This window comes from Lampetra planeri, chromosome 21 (genome assembly GCF_965212315.1).
Source record: "Lampetra planeri chromosome 21, kcLamPlan1.2.h2, whole genome shotgun sequence".
Lineage (NCBI taxonomy): Eukaryota > Metazoa > Chordata > Hyperoartia > Petromyzontiformes > Petromyzontidae > Lampetra > Lampetra planeri.
In genome coordinates, this window is record NC_136127.1 from 13,132,331 (window position 1) to 13,154,717 (window position 22,387).

The 22,387-nt window shown below is 61.0% G+C and overlaps 1 pseudogene across 1 annotated transcript; it reads left to right on the forward strand.

Annotated features, from left to right (window-relative positions):
* Window positions 1–618: 618 nt before the first annotated feature.
* On the forward strand, window positions 619–19,889 carry LOC144724801 (DNA-binding protein SATB2-like; annotated as a pseudogene). The gene is made up of 13 exons (XR_013586579.1): window positions 619–1,116; window positions 7,631–7,803; window positions 7,936–8,118; window positions 8,403–8,529; window positions 9,424–9,547; window positions 13,521–13,623; window positions 14,482–14,963; window positions 15,508–15,746; window positions 15,911–16,077; window positions 17,261–17,653; window positions 18,441–18,977; window positions 19,021–19,237; window positions 19,828–19,889. The product of XR_013586579.1 is annotated as a DNA-binding protein SATB2-like (transcript).
* Window positions 19,890–22,387: the final 2,498 nt, after the last annotated feature.

The following is a 22,387-nucleotide window of genomic DNA, read 5'->3' on the forward strand; positions in this document are numbered from 1 at the left end:
AGCCATCTCCACCCCACTCACCAACTCACCCACCACTCACCAACTCACTCACCAACTCAGCCAGCCACTCACCAACCCCACTCACCAACTCAGCCACTCTCCACCCCACTCACCAACTCACCCAGCCACTCACCAACTCAGCCAGCCACTCTCCACCCCACTCACCAACTCAACCAGCCACTCACCAACTCACCCGCCACTCACCAACTCACTCACCAACTCACACAGCCACTCTCCACCCCACTCACCAATGCACCCAGCCACTCACCAACTCACTCACCAACTCACCAAGCCACTCTCCACCCCACTCACCAATGCACCCAGCCACTCACCAACTCACTCACCAACTCACCCGCCCTCTTCCAGAGCCCCTCACCCCCTACCAGGCAAGCCCGCCCATCGACATAATTGCTCGAGCAGCAATTACACGCGGCAGACGCCACCAATCCCCATCGCCGGGAAAAGAGAAGAGGGGGACGCTGGCTCTGGCTGCGAGGATGGGTGAGGGCTGTGGGGTGTGGGAGGGTGAGGGCTGTGGGGTGTGGGAGGGGGAGGGAGGGGGTGGGGGCTGCGTGCGAGGCGCTGCTGCTGTGGTGGTGCTGGTGGTGATGATGATGATGCACGGGGCGGGGAGATCGCGTGACGACTCCAGGCGCCGCTGCTGCCCGTGTCTGGCCGCGCCCGCGAGGCACTGCAGCCTCGAGAGCAGCGGCAGGCGGCGGCTGCTGCTGCTGCTGCCGCCTTCACTCTCCAGCACCACCACCACCAGCACCACCAGCACCACCATCAGCACCACCATCAGCACCACCATCAGCACCACCAGCAGCAGCACCACCACCACCATCAGCACCACCAGCAGCAGCACCACCACCACCATCAGCACCACCAGCAGCAGCACCACCACCACCATCAGCACCACCAGCAGCAGCACCACCACCACCATCAGCACCACCAGCAGCAGCACCACCACCACCATCAGCACCACCAGCAGCAGCACCACCACCACCATCAGCACCACCATCAGCACCACCAGCACCACCAGCAGCAGCGTCGGCTCGATGCTCCCTCGCGACACCACCTCGCTGGCGACATCGCCCCCCCCTCCGCCTGGAGCAGGTGAGATAACGGGGACCACCCACCACCACCACCCCCACCACTACCACCACTACCACCACCACACCACCACCCCCACCACTACCACCACCACACCACTACCACCACCACACCACCACTACCACCACCCCACACCACCACCCCCACCACTACCACCACCACACCACCACCCCCACCACTACCACGAACCAGTGCGCTTTGTTTGGATCTGGAGTTCGGGGGCGGGTGGTGGGGCTGTCCGCCTGCGAGGTGTGACGATGTTGGTGACGATGTTGGTGATGGTTGCGGTGATGGTGCAGCAGCCTGAGAGCGATGGTGAGGGAAGCCCTCCGTGGCTGTCACTGTCCCGCGCTGATGGAGACAGTCGCAAGCGGCAGCGATGGGCAGAGAGGGCGACGGGCGCGTGGTTAGAGGGAGGAGGGAAGATAGGCTGGGATGGAATGACGGAATGGATGGATGGAGTGATTGATGGATGGGATGGAATGACGGAATGGATGGATGGAGTGATTGATGGATGGGGAGAGGGATGGAGTGATTGGTGGGGAGAGGGATGGAGTGACTGGTGGGTGGAGGAGAGGGATGGAGTGATTGGTGGGGAGAGGGATGGAGTGACTGGTGGGGAGAGGGATGGAGTGATTGGTGGGTGGGGAGAGGGATGGAGTGATTGGTGGGTGGGGAGAGGGATGGAGTGACTGGTGGGGAGAGGGATGGAGTGATTGGTGGGTGGGGAGAGGGATGGAGTGACTGGTGGGTGGGGAGAGGGATGGAGTGATTGGTGGGTGGGGAAAGGGATGGAGTGATTGGTGGGTGGGGAGAGGGATGGAGTGATTGGTGGGTGGGGAGAGGGATGGAGTGATTGGTGGGTGGGGAGAGGGATGGAGTGACTGGTGGGTGGGGAGAGGGATGGAGTGACTGGTGGGTGGGGAGAGGGATGGAGTGATTGGTGGGTGGGGAGAGGGATGGAGTGATTGGTGGGTGGGGAGAGGGATGGAGTGACTGGTGGGTGGAGGAGAGGGATGGAGTGACTGGTGGGTGGGGAGAGGGATGGAGTGATTGGTGGGTGGGGAGAGGGATGGAGTGACTGGTGGGTGGAGGAGAGGGATGGAGTGATTGGTGGGGAGAGGGATGGAGTGATTGGTGGGTGGGGAGAGGGATGGAGTGATTGGTGGGTGGGGAGAGGGATGGAGTGATTGGTGGGTGGGGAGAGGGATGGAGTGATTGGTGGGTGGGGAGAGGGATGGAGTGATTGGTGGGTGGGGAGAGGGATGGAGTGACTGGTGGGTGAGGAGAGGGATGGAGTGATTGGTGGGTGGGGAGAGGGATGGAGTGATTGGTGGGTGGGGAGAGGGATGGAGTGACTGGTGGGTGAGGAGAGGGATGGAGTGATTGGTGGGTGAGGAGAGGGATGGAGTGACTGGTGGGTGGGGAGAGGGATGGAGTGATTGGTGGGTGGGGAGAGGGATGGAGTGATTGGTGGGTGGGGAGAGGGATGGAGTGACTGGTGGGTGGAGGAGAGGGATGGAGTGACTGGTGGGTGGGGAGAGGGATGGAGTGATTGGTGGGTGGGGAGAGGGATGGAGTGACTGGTGGGTGGAGGAGAGGGATGGAGTGATTGGTGGGGAGAGGGATGGAGTGACTGGTGGGGAGAGGGATGGAGTGATTGGTGGGTGGGGAGAGGGATGGAGTGACTGGTGGGGAGAGGGATGGAGTGATTGGTGGGTGGGGAGAGGGATGGAGTGACTGGTGGGTGGGGAGAGGGATGGAGTGATTGGTGGGTGGGGAGAGGGATGGAGTGATTGGTGGGTGGGGAGAGGGATGGAGTGATTGGTGGGTGGGGAGAGGGATGGAGTGATTGGTGGGTGGGGAGAGGGATGGAGTGATTGGTGGGTGGGGAGAGGGATGGAGTGACTGGTGGGGAGAGGGATGGAGTGATTGGTGGGTGGGGAGAGGGATGGAGTGATTGGTGGGTGGGGAGAGGGATGGAGTGATTGGTGGGTGGGGAGAGGGATGGAGTGATTGGTGGGTGGGGAGAGGGATGGAGTGACTGGTGGGTGGGGAGAGGGATGGAGTGACTGGTGGGGAGAGGGATGGAGTGACTGGTGGGTGGGGAGAGGGATGGAGTGACTGGTGGGGAGAGGGATGGAGTGATTGGTGGGTGGGGAGAGGGATGGAGTGATTGGTGGGTGGGGAGAGGGATGGAGTGATTGGTGGGTGGGGAGAGGGATGGAGTGATTGGTGGATGGGGAGAGGGATGGAGTGACTGGTGGGTGGGGAGAGGGATGGAGTGACTGGTGGGGAGAGGGATGGAGTGATTGGTGGGTGGGGAGAGGGATGGAGTGACTGGTGGGTGGGGAGAGGGATGGAGTGATTGGTGGGTGGGGAGAGGGATGGAGTGATTGGTGGGTGGGGAGAGGGATGGAGTGATTGGTGGGTGGGGAGAGGGATGGAGTGATTGGTGGGTGGGGAGAGGGATGGAGTGATTGGTGGGTGGGGAGAGGGATGGAGTGACTGGTGGGTGGGGAGAGGGATGGAGTGACTGGTGGGTGGGGAGAGGGATGGAGTGATTGGTGGGTGGGGAGAGGGATGGAGTGATTGGTGGGTGGGGAGAGGGATGGAGTGACTGGTGGGTGGAGGAGAGGGATGGAGTGACTGGTGGGTGGGGAGAGGGATGGAGTGATTGGTGGGTGGGGAGAGGGATGGAGTGACTGGTGGGTGGAGGAGAGGGATGGAGTGACTGGTGGGGAGAGGGATGGAGTGATTGGTGGGTGGGGAGAGGGATGGAGTGACTGGTGGGTGGGGAGAGGGATGGAGTGATTGGTGGGTGGGGAGAGGGATGGAGTGATTGGTGGGTGGGGAGAGGGATGGAGTGATTGGTGGGTGGGGAGAGGGATGGAGTGATTGGTGGGTGGGGAGAGGGATGGAGTGACTGGTGGGTGGAGGAGAGGGAAGGAGTGATTGGTGGGGAGAGGGATGGAGTGACTGGTGGGGAGAGGGATTGAGTGATTGGTGGGGAGAGGGATGGAGTGATTGGTGGGTGGGGAGAGGGATGGAGTGACTGGTGGGGAGAGGGATGGAGTGATTGGTGGGTGGGGAGAGGGATGGAGTGACTGGTGGGTGGGGAGAGGGATGGGGTGACTGGTGGGTGGGGAGAGGGATGGAGTGACTGGTGGGTGGGGAGAGGGATGGAGTGACTGGTGGGTGGGGAGAGGGATGGAGTGATTCGTGGGTGAGGAGAGGGATGGAGTGACTGGTGGGTGGGGAGAGGGATGGAGTGACTGGTGAGTGAGGAGAGGGGTGGAGTGATTGGTGGGGAGAGGGATGGAGTGACTGGTGGGGAGAGGGATGGAGTGATTGGTGGGGAGAGGGGTGGAGTGACTGGTGGGGAGAGGGGTGGAGTGATTGGTGGGGAGAGGGATGGAGTGACTGGTGGGGAGAGGGATGGAGTGATTGGTGGGGAGAGGGATGGAGTGACTGGTGGGGAGAGGGATGGAGTGATTGGTGGAGAGAAGGATGGAGTGACTGGTGGGGAGAGGGGTGGAGTGACTGGTGGGTGGATGAGAGGGATGGAGTGACTGGTGGGGAGAGGGATGGAGTGATTGGTGGGTGGGGAGAGGGGTGGAGTGACTGGTGGGGAGAGGGATGGAGTGATTGGTGGGGAGAGGGATGGAGTGATTGGTGGGGAGAGGGATGGAGTGATTGGTGGGGAGAGGGATGGAGTGACTGGTGGGTGGATGAGAGGGATGGAGTGACTGGTGGGGAGAGGGATGGAGTGATTGGTGGGTGGGGAGAGGGGTGGAGTGATTGGTGGGTGGGGAGAGGGGTGGAGTGACTGGTGAGTGAGGAGAGGGATGGAGTGATTGGTGGGGAGAGGGATGGAGTGATTGGTGGGGAGAGGGATGGAGTGATTGGTGGGGAGAGGGGTGGAGTGACTGGTGGGTGGATGAGAGGGATGGAGTGACTGGTGGGGAGAGGGATGGAGTGGTTGGTGGGTGGGGAGAGGGGTGGAGTGACTGGTGGATGAGGAAGTGAGGACAGGCGGAGGGAGGGCGAGAGGAATAGATGTAGAGATTGAAGGAGGGTTCTCGGGATGGATGAAGATGGGGGATGATGGAGGGAGTGATTGACGTGTGGAGTCATCGATTGATGGATGTGGGAAATGAGAAGGGGTGGTGTCTCTACCACCCGCGTAGCGCACCCCCCGCTCCCTCCATCGACGTAAGGCACTTCCACGAGAGTGCCGGCACGCCCATGCATCGCCCAAAACGGAACCCTGTAAACAGAACACGTGGTCTTGTGAACTTTTGGGAGGTGGGGGGCAGTGGTTTGTCCTGTTCGTCCACCACGGTGACTCTTGAACTGCCGCCACGAAGGGAGCATCACGTGCTTAACCGCCACGTCCTCTTAACCGCGATTGACATCTTAAACGCGGTCCCTTGAGGTGTGTCTGTAGGTGTATCTGTAAAGTTGTCTAGGGGTATTATGCAGGTGCGTGTGTGTGTGTTCATGCGGAACCTCCTGCCAGCGACACTTCACGTGTCTTCAAAGTGCACGTAGCCTGGCACAAGCGCCGTGGTGACTTCACCACAACTTAGTGGCGAATGTTGTTGTTGTTGGGTGGGGGAGCCGTTGTGCAGTGGTTCGCACACGAACCCGGCGGACCTGAGTTCGATTCCCGCCGTTCACCTCTCGTCTCGCCCACCTGTCCGCAAGCCACGCCCACACGTGGAGGCTCAGCCCGGGCTCCTCCCCCCTCCCAATTAACCCATTAACCCATGACCGCCCCTTTCATTACACAGCGCTTCCAATTCTCGTAGAATATATGCGTATGGTTATTCGCTAAACGTTTTAAACTACTATATCTTACCAGGTAAAGCCCACTGAGAGTTACAGCCCTTTTTCAGAAGCGACCTGGCCACATGATAGCTCAACGAAGTGGCTCGTCATCACGTGGAAATGTGTAGCAGACAAACCCTCCACACGCGTGTTTACAAATGTGGAGGAAAACCCGGAGGACCCGGAGACAAATCCACGCGACCGCGGTGAGAGAGACACGCAAGCTCCAAATATCCAGCTCAGGCGTCTGGCTCGGGATCAAACCCACGACCTCCTGTATACCAGGCGAGGTAGTGAACATCTATTCCAGGCCGCCCCCTCCATAATTCCCCAAATCTCACAACCAGCAACAACAGGGTAGTGGAGGCAGGGACAGTTTCCAGAGCTCAGTCCTGGATGACTCCGGATGAATATGATCTCTGCTGGCCATCACTGTGACCACCACAACTACCACCACAACTACCACCACAACTACCACCACCACCACCGACTCTTCCTGCCCAGTTCCCACGCTCCGCGGCGTGCCGTCATCACCGCAGAGCTTTGCGGGCATATTTAAACTGCGATTTGTGACACCCAAAGTGAACCCCCCCCCCGAGTGAACCCACATGGCCCCGCGTCCACACACGCGGGCGGACGGAGCTCCGCATGAGCCAACGAAGCAAAAGTGCATGGGCCCCAAATAGCTCAGGGAGACCTCGCAGTCATTAACACATTAGAGGTGAACCAAAATGCCAGCTCGAATCAAATTGTAGCGGCTACAAAGTGAATGAATCTCCCTCTCGCTTCTACGTCTCGTCCTCAACTCGCTCCCCTCGGGGGTCTCCTGTCCGCTTCTCTCTCCTGCTCGCCGGGTCGTCACCGCGCCTCTGTGACTCAGCGACTCCGCTGCTCGAGTTGGGTGGCCGCGTTGCGTTTCACGACGAGAGACAAATATCGCGACTTTGCTATGAAGAAGGGCCATTGCCTGAAACGTCTCTTAGTTTATAGGGATCTGGTTTCCTCTCCGGGCAGTGTTCTTGACGAATATGCTGAGTGTGTCGCCTACAATCCTGGCACGAGGAGATGCGTATTTATGAGCGCTGGATGCTGCATTCCGGTTTACTGTCTGGGCTGTTAAACTGCGTGGAGTGGTGGCATCGTGGTTGGCGCACTGCACCACGAGCCTGGCCTATACAAGTTGTTCCCAGCCACAGTTCACCTGCAGCGAGTGATATCTCAACCCCTAGTCCATTTCATTAACCCGCACCAACCAGTGTGGTGAAGTATGGTCATACAACCCCTACTACCGACACGGCGTAGGGAGGCCTTCATCCAGCAGTGGATTGACAGAGCGCTGTCACATCACGATTGTTACATTGTGCGACGTCGGGCGACTTGCCCAGCGTCGCCTGGCGCCTCTGCGCCTGCGTGAGTTGGCAGCGCTGGCCGAGCGTGGCGGGGGGCCCATTGCCGAGACCGGCATCGCAGGAGAGGTCTCCGCGCGTCTGGTGACCACGCGGAGGAGGCTCTCGGCACAGGTCTCGGAGGGCGCCGCGTGTCTTTTGCGCGAGCAGCCGGGGCGGCATCTGGCGGAGTGGAGAGCGCGTTGGCAGCGAGGCGGCGGCGGCGGCGGCATCGACCGCTCGGGCCGCGGTGACGTCTCGATATTGATCAGCGCCTCTCTCCGTGCCCCCGCCTGCAGCGGCATGAGCGGGCCCAGCCCCCCGCCCCGGAGTCCGGGCTCTCGCCTCGTCGGCCCCGACGGAGACCGCGAGCCGCCGCCGCCCTGCAAGGGGACGCCCCGCGCGGAGGACGTGGGCGGCGGGTGGCCGCCCCTGGGGCCGCCCCTGGCCGCGGCTCCCCGCGGGAGCTCAAGTAACGGTCCCGCACCCGCACCGTCGCACGCCGTGCCTCCCTTCCCATCCCCGTCTCCCTCTTCCCCCCTCGCCCTGCGCCCCTCGCCCTTCGCGGTTCACCCCGGGTCTCGCCCCACCCTGGACCCCGCAGGCCGCACGCTGCCGCTGCTGTGCGTGGTGGAGCGGGGCGAGTGGGCGCTGGGAGCCGAGGGCCCGGGCCCCGGCGAGCACGTGGAGTTTGCGCTGGTGCCCCGCGAGGCGCCCTTCGCTCGGCTGCCCGAGGCGGCGCTCCTCGCCCTGGGCTACTCGCCCTCCACGGCCACCCACGCCTCTGGTGAGTGGGGGGGGGGGCCCTCTGCCCGTCCTGACCCTCCCCCCCCCACACCCCGAAGGACAAAGATCCCCCGTAGTCGCGACGTGCCGTTCGGGGCGAGTGCCGTCGGCGCGGAGCGGCGCCTGTGGACGCCGGCACGGCGATGTCTAGGGCGATCGTGCCAAGACGACCGAGGCTACGACGGTGACGACGACGATGACGACGACGTCGATGACGACACGGCGCCCACGCTGCCGCCATCCTCCTCCTCGTTAACCCCCCCCCCTCTCGCCGTGGCGGTGCAGGGCAGCTAAGGGTGGGGGTGTGGAAGCCGCTGCCCCTGGGCTGCGTGAGCGACGCTGCCGAGGCCACCGTGGGGGAGCTGCTGCACGATGTCTTCCACGTCCTCACGCTCTACATTCGCCTGCACTGGTGGGGCTCGCGCGGGGCGCCGTCGTCCGGGCGCTTGCTTGTGTTGGGTGCTTGTGTTGGGTGCTTGTGTTGGGTGCTTGTGTTGGGTGCTTGTGTGGGATGGTTGTGTTGGGTGCTTGTGTTGGGTGCTTGTGGTGGGTGCTTGTGTTGGGTGCCTGTGTTGGGTGCTTGTGTTGGGTGCTTATGTGGGATGGTTGTGTGGGATGGTTGTGTTTGGTGCTTGTGTTGGGTGTTTGTGTGGGATGGTTGTGTGGGATGGTTGTGTTGGGTGCTTGTGTCGGGTGCTTGTGTCGGGTGTTTGTGTGGGATGGTTGTGTTGGGTGCTTGTGTCGGGTGTTTGTGTGGGATGGTTGTGTGGGATGGTTGTGTGGGATGGTTGTGTTGGGTGCTTGTGTTGGGTGCTTGTGTGGGATGGTTGTGTGGGATGGTTGTGTTGGGTGCTTGTGTCGGGTGCTTGTGTCAGGTGGTTGCGAGCGATCGGGGCGCACCGTTGTGCGTGTGGGTGAGTGGTTACGGTGTGCGGTCGGGCGTGGTTGTGATTTGCGATTGTGCGGTTGGCGGTTAACGTGCGTGTGGTGTTTGTGTGTGGCGTGTGTGTAACCTGAAGCGGAGATGCAGAGCTGCATCGTTTGTGAATTAGCCACGCGTGAGATGAGATCACAGCCCGTGATCGCTCGTGTTTGCCGTAGTGATGCCGCGGCCGCCGCACCGGTAATGGTCGTGGTGAGGTTTGCAACGATGGTGTGTGCAGCGATGTACGTCGAACTTCTCGCGTGCCATACGTAACCGACCGTGCTAATCGGAGGCGCCTGTGCTCACGGTGTTGCCGCTGGTGCTGGTGCTGGTGCGGCGACGGCACCGATGATGGCGGTGATGCGGTTGCCTTGGCGACAGCTGCCCGGGGCTGGAGGACCTCCCCCCGGGCCAGTGGACCCACGCCAACGTGCGCTGCGCCCTGCAGCGGCTGCTGCGGGACTCCAACCAGAGCGCCCTGGCCAAGGAGTGTCCGCTCTCCCAGGTGCTCGCGACGCGAAACGCACGCACAAAGATCCCCCGGGTAGCCTCAACGGACTGCCGGGGCAAGGGCTGTTAGCGAGCTGCTGCGGAGGCCAACGTGGCACGCGAGGGGTGGTGTGGCCAGGACTGCGTCCGACCGCCTTTGTTTCTCCAGTTGTGATGTTTACACACCGCACCAGGTACTCATTTAAGGCTGGATCGACCTAGGGGAGGGTAGTAAAGCAATGCTGCTGAAAGAGATCACCCCTGAGTAGCCGCGTGGCTGATGGGATGTGTAAACATACTAGCATAAGTACCCGGCGTTGCCCGGGTGAAAAATATATTTCTTAATAACCTTACATATATACACAGATGGGCTGCTACCCCTGCCCCCCCCCCCAGCCACGATCTCCTCGGCCGCTGTGCAGTAATATGTACGGCCTATAGTGTGGTGGGGTGTCGAGGCCTAGTACCGTGCAGAGCCTCCGGCCTCGCCTAAATTGCCCACCCGGCTGAGGCTGGGTACAGGGGCCGTTACCCCCCCCCCCCCCCGCGCTACAATAATACTGTCTAATCGCTATAATTTTATTATCTACCGAGCCTATAATAGTAATAGCACACATTGTGGTGGGGGGGGAGTGAAGAGGACGTGAAACTTTGATGAATTTACCTGAGAGTCGCGTGTTAATGCGTGCGCATATTTTTTACGGGAATTAAAAATGGCGTCCACCCCGCAGCAAATGCGTCGCTACCCGTTGCCAGGGGCAACCGCCGTGGAAAACCAAACGGACCAATCGTGTCTCGCAAATCCCTCACATTTCGTCCAATGAAACTGCGTATGGTCCGGCGACACACAGACAGACACACACACACACAGACACACACACAGACAGACAGATTTGCGATTTTATATATATAGATTTGTACGTGGAGGGACAGGTATGTGAATGAGGTGTGTCACCTGTGTGTGTGTTTATATTGTTAGTGGTGGAAGTGGTGATGGTAGGGGTGGTGGTGATGGGGGGTGGAGAGCGGTAGTGCAACGGTCAGCGACCCGAGTTCGGTTCCCGCGCACGGCCAACACCAGTGACGATTATCTGAATTGGTCCTGGGCCTCTCCTAGGTTGACTCGGCCTCAAATGAGGACCTGGTGCGATGTGCAAACATCGCCACTGGGGAGACAAAGGCGGGCGGGCGTGGTGCTGGCCACCCATCCCCTGGTGTGCCGGTCCGGTCTTCATAGGTTGCTCGCTAATAGCACTTGCCTCAACACACTGTTGAGGCTTTCTGGGGGATCTTTGTCTCTGTCTTTGATGTTGGGTCGCTAGGTTAATCTGGTTTCGCGCCGCTTTGCTGGGAGAATTATCACAGGGAAAGAGTCGTGTTCACGTGAAATAATCTGCTTCATTTCATTATCAATAATTGATAAATGCGTGACTCCGACTTGTCTCCTTGTGGTGGTGACTCGGGGAGACGAGCGAGGCTCCCGGCTTCCGCTGTGAACGTTCCGCCGTGGCTCTCTGTCGCTCCACCCGCCGTCATCGGTCTCGTTTTCACTCCTTGGATAAAAAGTCTGAGAGAGTTGCCGCTCACGTGGCAATTGGGACTGCTCATCTCCCGTTCACAGCCCTGGTGGTGGAAATTCCCCATCGCTCTGGTGGGAGGGAAGCCTGCCCATGGGACACCCACTGCCCATGGGACACCCACTGCCCATGGGACACCCACTGCCCATGGGACACCCACCGTTACCTTCCACACAAAGTGGTCATGTTCGCAAGCCAGAAGTCAACCCCCAACCAGGGATTGAACTCGCAACCTTGCGATTGCGAGCCGCTCGCTCGACCGCTGAGCCACTTGAAATATTCCAGGGCTGGGGAACCTCTTTCTTATTCGGGGTCAAAGAGAGCTCACAGATATTGTGAGTGGGAAAAGATAAAGATCCCCCGTATAGCATTAGTAGACTGTTGGGGCAAGTGCTGTAGGCGAGCAGCTCCTATGAAGGCTGGCACGGCACACGAGGGGATGGGTGGCCTACTCTACGCTTGACCGACTGTCCCCCCGGTGCTGAGGTTTAAACAGCGCACCGTGTACTCATTTTTAATGCCGAGTCGACTCGGTGGAGGCCCAGGACTAGTTCACGTAGTCGTCATTGTTGCTGGCCGTGACCGGGAATGGAAACCGTGTCGCCGGGTTGGTAGCGCAGCGCGCTAACCGTGACACTAGCGCTCCCACTGTGAGTGGGCAACCACACAGCGCACGCGCACACCTGAGCGTTTTACAACAATGATGCAAAAAAATATCGTGCGCATCAACCGGGTTTAAAGATACCCACGCAGTGACAGAAGCGACTGAGCGCGCTATCCTTAAGATGGGGGGGCGGGGGGGTATCCAAGGGGGGTCCCTGAGGCCCGTTAATGAGGAGCCGCCTCCTCTGGCTGTCGGGAAGCTGCCAGCGCCCCACGGGGTGGGGCCTCCTCCAGCACAGAGACCCATAGACTCACACAGAGACCCATAGACTCATATAGAGACCCATAGACTCACACAGAGATCCATAGACTCACACAGAGACCCATACTCACATAGAGACCCATAGACTCATATAGAGACCCATAGACTCACACAGAGACCCATAGACTCACACAGAGACCCATACTCACATAGAGACCCATAGACTCACATAGAGACCCATAGACTCACACAGAGACCCATAGACTCACGTAGAGACCCATAGACTCGCATAGACACCCATAGACTCACATAGAGACCCATAGCCTCGCATAGACACCCATAGACTCACATAGAGACCCGGGGAGGGGCGGGAGAGGAGGGGCGAGGGGGGGCGGGGGCCGCTCGAGGCCGCGTGGATTCATTTGCCCCGGGATTTGTGAATCCCCACGCCAGGTGTGCGCTAGGAACGCGGAACGGAGAATTCTGTCCGTACTTAGCTGCCGCGCACTGCACCTGGCGCCGGAGGTGTGCAGCCTTCACTGCGAATTATTCAGTCTTGCTGCTTGCTGGCTCCGAGCCCGCCCTGATGGGGAGTCGAGGGGGAGCGGAGCGAGCAGCCTCCTCCTCGCCTTGTCAAACGCGAGGCTCTTCCAATCGCAGTTGCGATGCGGATTTCTACGGCATTGAGATGCTAGGCGAGTGCACAGATGCCGTGCAGGAACATTGGTCGCATTTTGTTCGTAGATCGAGACAATCGCTCGTAGGACTTGAACCTCGCTGGGAATGTCAACGGCACGGACCGCTGGGGGTAGGGCAACGGGCAAGAATGAGCTCGTGCCATCAGTGTCTGTGCCGTGTGCGTCCTTGTGTCCCTGCGTCTCCGTGTCCTTGTGTCTCCGTGGTCTGTGCAACGTTGCGTTTCTGTGTGCGTTGGTGCGCGGGGAAGGGGAGATGTGGGGAGCGGTGGCGCAGTGGTTAGCAGAACGCGACACGAACCCGGCGACCTGAGTTTGATTCCCAACCGAGGTCAACGACCATTCCGAGTGATAACTGAATCCTGCGAATCTGTGTGGCCGTCTAGGGGAATGTGCTATCTGCGCATTTGTTTGGCCAGATGGAGGGGGCGAAATGGGCGTGGCCTCTGTGGAGGAGGCTCATGAAAAATGCTGCCGGGTAGTGCCAGGCTATGTGCACTTGAATATACTGAGCAGATGGAGGCAGTCACCCTCCAGCAACAACGGAGGGCAGAGGAGCGACGCTCGCAACAACGAGGAGCGCGCCGGACGGCTAAAACGCAGCGAGGTGGCGCGGGTAGGGCGCACAGGTGGTGGTGCATCTGCCAGTCGTCTCGGTCAATTGACCCGTAACATCTGGGTGTGTTCCTCCTGCCAGTGAGCTTCACACAGACTTCACGAGGCACGACATTGTACCTCGCACGGCACAAGCACCGTGCTGTTTGGTGGCGAATGACGGCGACTGTCGCCTTCTCTTCCCCCCCCCCGCTCACTCACGGCGTTGCCTCCGTGTGCCGCCTCCGTGTGCCGCAGAGCATGATCTCGTCCATCATTAACGGCACCTACTACGCCAGCATCTCCAGCACCAAGTGCTACGAGTTCGGCCAGTGGTACAAGCAGCGCCAGGCGCTCAAAGGTGAGCGCCTGCGCGTCGACCGAGAGTGCAGGCAGTGCACGTGTGTGTATCTAAAAACTGTGTGCGTATCTATATACTGTGTGTGTGTGTATCTATATACTGCGTGTGCGTGTGTGTGTATCTATAAAGCCGAGCGTCCACTCCCTGCCCCCCCCCCCCCACTGCCCCCCCCCCCCACAGTGCCGGCCCGAGCCTCTTGGGGGCCCTAAGCAGAATTTGATTTGGGGGCCCCCCTCCCACCACGCAGACTCATCTGTGCTAGAAGATTATTGACACAAATGTCACACTATAATGTTATAGCGAATATTATAAACGAATACAGTGAGGTTATGTATTAATAAAAAATGGCTTATAAAAATATCATGAGTCATGACTAGCTAGCTGCTTCCTCAAGTGACGTGAGCACAATTTGTGCTGCTGCTGCACAAAACATACTGTAAATAATAATGCAAACATACCTTTATCTCGCTCTTTTTTCTCCTCCTCGGTCCTTTTCTTTTTTCTTTTTTCGGCACCAGAGGGATACGTCCTTTTTTGTGACATGGCTTAGGCGTATTTATTATCGTGACGTACAATTGCGCGCACCTGCCCGCGCCCGCGCCCGCGCCCACGCGAATTGTCAATGAGCCGTGACATCCGTGAGCCGTGACAAAGCAGCAGTTGTCGACAGAATTTTCTTGTCTTGAATCATTTATTCATTCATTCATTAATTCATTTATATCACTTGTTTAAGTTATTTAATTGTAAAAAAAAAAAAAAAAAAAAAAAAAAACGATTCGGGGGCCCCCTGGTGGCCAGGGGGCCCCAAGCAGCCGCTTAGTTCGCTTATGCCTCGGGCCGGCCCTGCCCCCCCAACAGCGCCCTCGGACAGCGAGCCTTGCCTCCCCGGGCCGGACGAGGTCAAGGGCCCCAGCCAGGGCACCCACGCACCCAGTCGGCTATCGGAGCCGGAGGCGGCCGCTCCGGTCCCGCAACTCCCGACCACCACCGCCACCTTCCCGCTGCCGCCGGCGCCCACGGGCGGCTCGCCGGCGCGGTTCGGCACGGCGCACCAGTTCGGCACGTCGCGGTTCGTGGGCCAGCAGCAGCAGCACCAGCAGCAGGCGATGGTCGGGGCGGCGGTGGCGGTAGCCGGCGAGCGGGGGTCGCGACCTCCCGGCGAGGCGTTCGTGGGCCAGGTGACGGCGCCGCCGCACCCGCAGCTCGCCGAGGGCCTCGCCGTGAAGCAGGAGCCCGGCACGGACGTGCGGCCCGACATCTACCGGCGCGTTCGCGAGGAGCTGAAGCGCGCCAGCGTGTCGCAGGCCGTGTTCGCGCGCGTCGCCTTCAACCGCACCCAGGTGAGGGGGGCCGGGGGTGGCGGCCGCGCCCGTTCGCGAGCGGCCCGGGGTTTCGCATGCGCGGGCCGCGTGGGCGAGGATCGCGCTCGTGTCGTCGGCCAGGGCCTTGCGTATTCCCACGTCGGGCCATTGCTCGGGCGGTGCGGCAGAAATCCATCGTGCCGCACCTCGATGCTCCCACGTCTACGCTGCGCTCCCGCGCCTAACCCGCGCTGACCAGCGTGGTGAAGTATGGTCAAATAACCGCAGCAGCCTGAGCTGTGTGCGTAGGCCCTCATCTAGCGGTGGATTGACGGACGGCTCTAAGTATACATTGCCCCCTACTGGCAGACTGCGCCCATTGTGCCGCACACGCCGAGTGGCGCCGTTTGGGTTCGACCGCATCGGAGCACGGGAACGTTCGAGAGTTGCCGAGGAGTCCGTGCAAGCGTCGTGCGCCTGGAACTCCTTCCCCTCACCCGCGGCGTCTCGTTGCCGGGTCGACGGTTTGCCGCCGGTGGCGGCGCCCGTCCCCGCTCCCCTGCCTCCCTCCCCGCCGCGCCAGGGCCTGCTGTCGGAGATCCTGCGCAAGGAGGAGGAGCCGGGCACCGCGTCGCAGTCGCTGCTGGTGAACCTGCGCGCCATGCAGGGCTTCCTGGACCTGGGCGAGGCGGACCGCGACCTGCTCTACCTGCGCGAGCGCGAGCGCGCCGGCGCCACCGGGGGGGCCTGCGGGGGCGGCGCCGTGACCCTGACGGCGCCGCCGCCGCCGCCGGCCTACGCCTCGGCCGCGGCCGCCGCCGCGTGGCAGGGACGGGCCTACTCTCCGCAGGCGAGCAGCGGGCGGCGGGGCACGCGGCAATTCACTTCACCAGCGATGAGATGAAGTCCCACTGGCTGGTATAGTTTCTGGTTTATTCCGTCTCGTGATCTCCGTCGCGGTCGTGGTCTCGTGTCGCAGGCGCGAGCCCCGGAGCCGCCGCTGAAGGCGGAGGAGGGCGGCGGTGGCTGCGGCGGCGCCGGTGGCAATGGGGGGGCCGTGACCGCCGCCATCTACGACGAGATCCAGCAGGAGATGAAGCGTGCCAAGGTCTCCCAGGCGCTCTTCGCCAAGGTGGCCGTCATGAAGAGCCAGGTGAGGCAGACGCCATCCTCACCGCCATCCTCACCGCCATCCTCACCGCCGTCCTCGCCGCCATCAGTCGCAGCAGCAGCAGCAGCAGCAGCCACGGGCAGCGCGCTCTGTGGTGGGCGTCCTCCGGGCTGCCTCTCCTCCTCCCCTGGCTGCCGCTCGCTTGCTCGTCGCTCTCGGCCACGCCGGGAAAAGCCGGACGAAGCCGCTGGGTACTCTCCCCGCTGTGCGCGGTGGTCACCTCTGGCAGCCCTGAGCTAGTGGTGGAAATGCCACGTTCCTATGGCAGTGGCGACTATCTCCGTAGGGCCAACCACTGTGGATACGAACACAAGTGAAGTGGCCGGGAATATGAATGCTCATGAACACAGTGCCTGTGGTCATTTATGAAAATAAAGGCCGGGGTGTGCCTGTTTGTTGTCACGAATCACCGCTGATGTACAACACGGCGGTCCTGGCTTTATCGACCCGGGGCGGATGATGGGTCGGTGCGAGGCTGTGATTTGGATCGAGCGTCTGGACGCATCTCGGATGTCATCGCCTATCCGATGGGCCCCCAAGCGACGCGCACGTTGCGTTGTGTTGTTGTTGTTTGCGGTTATTTCGTACGCATTTATTGTATCGGTGTTTAATCCTATTTAGTGTAAAGGTTAATACCCAAGCCCAAATGTCAGCATACGGGGATCATGGGTTCTGCTGCGTCTCCCACGAGGGACCGGTTTAATTTGTATCTCGGGGTCAGCAGTGCGAGCCGGGAGCAGCTGAGAGAGAGAGAGAGCGGGGATCGCAGTGTGGGGGGCACCGCTGCGGAACAAAACTCATTTATGCAGGGACATTGGGGGAGTTGGGGGGGGCAGCCGGTGAGCGTCGAGGCCCCTCCCTCAGCTAAGCGCCACACGTGACGTCTGCGTGACGCCTGCGGTGTCGCCGGTGAGAGGAGAACGCTTCGTTCCCCAGGGCCGAGGCCTCTTCTGCCACTCGCTGGCGGCCGTGGAGACGAATGACCCCACAACTGTGGCCCTACTCGGCACCGGCTGTGATCCTAATCGTGAACTGAGCTCTCGCACTTACACTACTCGCCCAGTAAACCGCTCGCTCGTTCGCTTGCTCATGCACTCGTTTAACCAACCATCCGCTCGCTCGCCCGCCCGCCCGCTCCCTCGTCCGTGTGCCGCGTGTGCATCAGGGCTGGCTGTGCGAGCTGCTGCGCTGGAAGGAGACCCCGACGCTGGAGAACCGGACGCTCTGGGAGAACCTGGGCACCATCCAGCGCTTCCTGGCACTGCCTCGCGCCGAGCGGGACGCCGCCTACCAGGAGGAGATGGGGGCGCCGGCGCCGCCGCACCACCAGCCGCACCCCCACCTCCACCCGCACCACCACCACCACCACCACCCGCCGCTGCACCTGCACCACCAGCAGCACCTCCAGCACCACCACCACCAGCAGCAGGCGGGGCTCCCCGCCAACCACCTGCACCTGCGGCACGCGTGCCAGCCCGTGCAGCAGAGCCAGCCGTGCGGCGCTGGCGGCGGCGGCGCCCAGATGGGCCCCTCCGTCTCGCTCGACGCCTCCATCCAGGTGGGCGCTCGCGAACGTCGGGGCGACCGCGTAGAGTTCGTTTGTGACGTGGCCGGGAAAGCATCACGCGAGTCTCTAGACTCCTCCCCAGGAGGATCCTGTCAAGGCTGAGGTTGCTGCTGCCACGTGGGATCTCAGTTGAGTGATTTGTCATTATTCGGCATTGGCATGATTGGCCGAGGTGGCGCCTTAATGAAAGTACGATTTACAGATAATAATTTAAGGTCGTTAAAAGGTAAAGGCGCAGGCCTGCAAGGGCTCACTCCACTGCTGGCGGAAGGGCCTCCGCTCGAGGGAGCTCTCGAAATCCCCTCTGCAGGGTCCTTGGTCTTCTCTTCCACGCTGACCAGACCTGTTGCAAGAAGTGGCCGTACCCACACTTTACCCCACCGCACGAGGCCTTAACGGTGGTGGTGGTGGTGGTGGTGTTGGAGTATTCGTGTACACTACTGGCTGCTGGAGGCGGGTGGTCGGATTGAGGAAACTCGCCACATTGTTTCAGCTGCCGCTCCAGGAGATGGAATCGAACTGGCGACCTCCGGGTTGCCGCTCCAGTGCGGTGCTACCATTACATCGCTGTGGCAGCTCCTCACCACTCAAATTACAACGTTCCATTAATTTACAATGAAACGTGCATATCGCAAATTAATTATTTACAACCCCACACTCGTGGAAACTCTTTAGAATGGTCTGCGATGCACATCGGGAACATGTAGGGAGGGGGCATCAACTGCCTCCACGTGGCACCGCGTGTGGCATCGCATGGGGGCGCGTGTCTCCCCAGCAGCAGGCCGTCAACCAGGTTCTGTCCTCGAAACCAGCGACGGCCGGCCTCGACTCTTCCTCCTCTTCGCCGACCTCCCTGCCTCCCGCCTCCTCGTGCTCCTCCTCGTCCTCGTCGTCGGCATCGTCGTCCCTGCCGACCTCCGCCATCGCGGCCGCCCCACCGAGCGAGGAGGCTCGCCCGGACGCCGAGCCCGGGGAGGCGGCGGCGGCGGCGACGGGGATCGCGGGCGAGGCGCTGGCGATCCTGCAGAGCTTCGTGCAGGACGTGGGGCCCTACCCGGACACGGAGGCCGTGCACACGCTGGCCGCGCAGCTGGGGCTGCCGCGCGCCACCGTCACGGCCTTCTTCCGCGAGCAGCGCCTGCGCGCCCGCCACCTGCGCTCGCGCGCGCAGCAGCCGCCGCACCACCGCCCCCCCCCCCGGCGTGCCGGAGCGGTGCCGGGAGGTGGCGGCGCTGGCGGCGGCGCGGTCGCCGTGCGGCGCCCGCGCCGACGAACGGGGTTGGCGCCCGTACGCGGGGGGCGCGGGGGGGGGCGCGCCGGTCGGCGCCGGCGAGGACTTTGCGGCGTTCGTCGTCAAGGGCGAGGAGATCGGCAATGGCGAGGAGGAGGAGGAGGAACCGGCGCCCGGGCTGGGCGAGGAAGGGGTCGGAGGAGACTTCTTCGCAAACCACGGCAGCGCCAGCGGTCTGGAGGGCGACCGCAAACACTTCCCCCCCGCGGGCACGCTCGACAACGGCGGCGTCCTCCTCGGCAGGAGCGCGAGGGACAGGCCGGCGCTGCTGGACGAGAGCGAGAGTGCGTGCATGTCGGAGTGACCGTCGCTCACGGCTCCGCTGGCGCCGCTGGCGACGCGGAGAGACCGGAGGTGCCGGGGGGGTTGGCGGCGCGACCGCCGAGCCCGCTCGAGCCACGCTCCGGGGAATCCCCACGCGGCACTGATTTGTATTTAATATCCTGAAAAGGGTTTATTTGTTGAAGTTTGCGTGGCTGTGAGCGAGCGCCCACCAAGCCGCCATCGGTTGGGTTGGTCGAGGCATCCCGAGCGGGGGGAGGGGTGGGGGGGGGGGGCTCCTGCCGGCCCGCGTGGAGAGCTCGCGCCGGGTGACGTCGAGAAAGGATGGCCTTCCGAGTTTGGCATCCCATCGTAGTTTATCTGGAGCGGCGCGCTGCTGGCTCGGTGGAGTTTGTAACGCGAGTTGTCGCATCAGGGTCGTCAGAACGGAGTTGGCCGGTTGCTGCGTTCTCCCCGCGCGTCCGCGTCCCCGCCTCGCCATGCGGCGCGGTGCATCGGCGCGGTGCAGCGGCGTCGCGCGATTGTTGGCATCGTCGGCCCTGGTGTAAGGAATGGAAGTGGGGCCCCCTGTTCCGTTCTCCCCTCTCCGCAGCTCGGCGCCTGAGCCCCTCTCACCCGTGGGTCCTGGTGCAGTCGCACCGCCTGCGTGCCTGACGGCTACGCCATTGGGAATAGAGTTACCCGATCCTCTGGATTATAAGGAGGAACTTTTTTTCTCTCCTGTATTCTAAAGCAACATGCGGGCGTGCGTCTCACGATCCAGAGGTCGAGCCCGGAGATTGGCCGCGGCGCCTCGAGCTGCTGCGGGGACGCGCGTGGCCCGGAGACGCGGGTGGGCGGTTTGTGTGGGGCGCGAGGCCGCCCCCCAGTGACCATTTGTACGAGTCCCCAGTCCACGGGAGGTTTTACCAAATAAACTCGTGGCTTCTGCTGCCCTGCGTGTGGCTCGGTGTTGGTGGTGAGGACGATGGTGATGATGATGATGGAGGTGATGTTCGTGGTGGTGGTGGTGGTGTTTTTCTTCTTGTGGTCCCCCTCTTTAAGAAGGGGGACCGCACAGACTGTAACAACTACAGGAGCATCTCACTCCTCAGTGTGCCGGGAAAGGTCCTGGAAAGGATTATTCAACATCGCCTTGCCAGGCACGCTGAGGAGAGGCTTGCGGAGCCCCAATGCGGTTTCAGGAAAGGGCGGTCCTGCACAGATGCCATATTTTCTGTCCGTCTGCTACAGCAGAGGTGTAGGGAATTCCAACAAGACCTACATCTCTGCTTTATTGACCTGGTCAAGGACTATGATACCATCAGTAGGCCTGGGCTCTGGGTTGTTCTTCGTGCTTTTGGAGTCCCTGACCCTCTGCTCACGATCATTAAGGACCTTCATGATGGTGAGCGGGCCGGGTAAAACTACGTGGCTGGGAGTCGGAGCCATTCCCTGTACACCTTGGGGTGCGACAGGGATGTCCTCTGGCTCCCACATTATTTAACATCTATTTCGATCACGTAGTTCGTGAAGCCTTTGATGACTGTACCAGAGGAATTTCCATCTGGTACAGATACAATGGGAGGCTGATCGATGCCCGGGTGCAGTCAAGGGATGGCTCCCTATTGGTCAACCATGTGATGTATGTCGATGATCTGGTAATTGCCACTCACTCAGAGGAGGAGTTGGAGGCGCTGCTGCTGAAACTGGAGTGTGCCACTAAAAGGTGGGGCCTTACCATCAGCCCCATCAAAACTAAGCACCTGCCTGGGTATTTTGTACCATCGGGCACTCCGCCGCCACGACTCCCAATCGGTGATGGGGCAGTTGTGGAGAGAGTGGAGAGTTTCCCATACCTGGGCAGTGTGCTCATGACCGGCTCCGGTTTGACAGCAGAGGTCTCACTCAGAATCAGTCGAGCGGCAATATCTTTTCATCGGTTGCGTAACGCTGTGTGGAAGCTACCTGGTCTGTCGCTCCGCACGAAGCTTCAGGTCTTCTCGGCCACGGTCATTCCCTCCCTTCTCTACGTTTGCGAAACGTGGACCCCCCCTAATGGAACATCTTCGCCGGTTAGAAACATTTAGGCTGGCCTGCCTACGATCCATCCTGGGTTTAACCTGCAGGCTGCATTGTGTGAGGAGCTCACAAATCCTTGAAAGATCCGGGCAAAGTCCCATCGGTAAGCATGCCCAGCCACCGCATGTCTAAACAGATTTTGTTCGGCCGGATCAAGGGGGCTAAACGGGCGCGGCACGGTCTAGAGAAGAGATGGAGTGAGTGGTACAGGAGGATGTGGAGCTGAGTGGACTTGCCGATGACTGGTACCAGCGGTGTCAAGATCGGCCTCTGGAGGAGGCTCGTGAAAGACGCTGCTGGGCAGTTGGAGGCAGTCGCCCTCCAACAACAACGGAGGGCGGAGGAGCGACGCTCACAACAACGAGCGGAGCGCCGGGTGGCTAAAGCACAGCAAGTTGGTACAGTAGGGGGCACAGGTGGTGCATCAGCCAGTCATCTCAGTCAGTCGAACCGTGGCACCTGGGTCTGTCCCGTGACCTCCTGCCAGCGGGCGTTCGACATTTCACGTGGCCTCAAGGTGCACATAGCCTGGCACAAGCGTCGTGGTGACGTCACCGTCACTTCATGGCGAGTGACGGTTGTTGTGTTTTTGTAGGTTGGGTGGATGACCCGGGCTGGTGGTAGTGGCGTTGCCGGTGTTGGCATTCATGGTGGCGGTGACAATGATGGTTGTGGTGACAATGATGGTTGTGGTGCTTGTTGTGGTGTATCTAAATCCGGGGGGCTCGTGGTGGTGGTTGTTGTGGTTGTTGTGGTGTACAGAGAACCCTGGCTGGTTGTGGTCGTGTTGGTGACGATGACGGTGGATACGGTCAGTGGTGGTGTGTCGAGACAGAACCCGAGCTCGTGGTGGTTGTGTAGACGTGGTTGTGTGTGGGGGTGGTTGTGTGTGGTGGTTGGTGGTTGTGTGTGGTGGTGGTTGTGTGTAGTTGTGGGTGTGTGTAGTTGTGGTTGTGTGTGGTGGTGGTTGTGTGTGGGGGTGGTTGTGTGTGGTGGTGGGTGTGTGTAGTTGTGGTTGTGTATATTTGTGGTTGTGTGTGGTGGTGGTTGTGTGTAGTTGTGGGTGTGTGTAGTTGTGGTTGTGTGTGGTG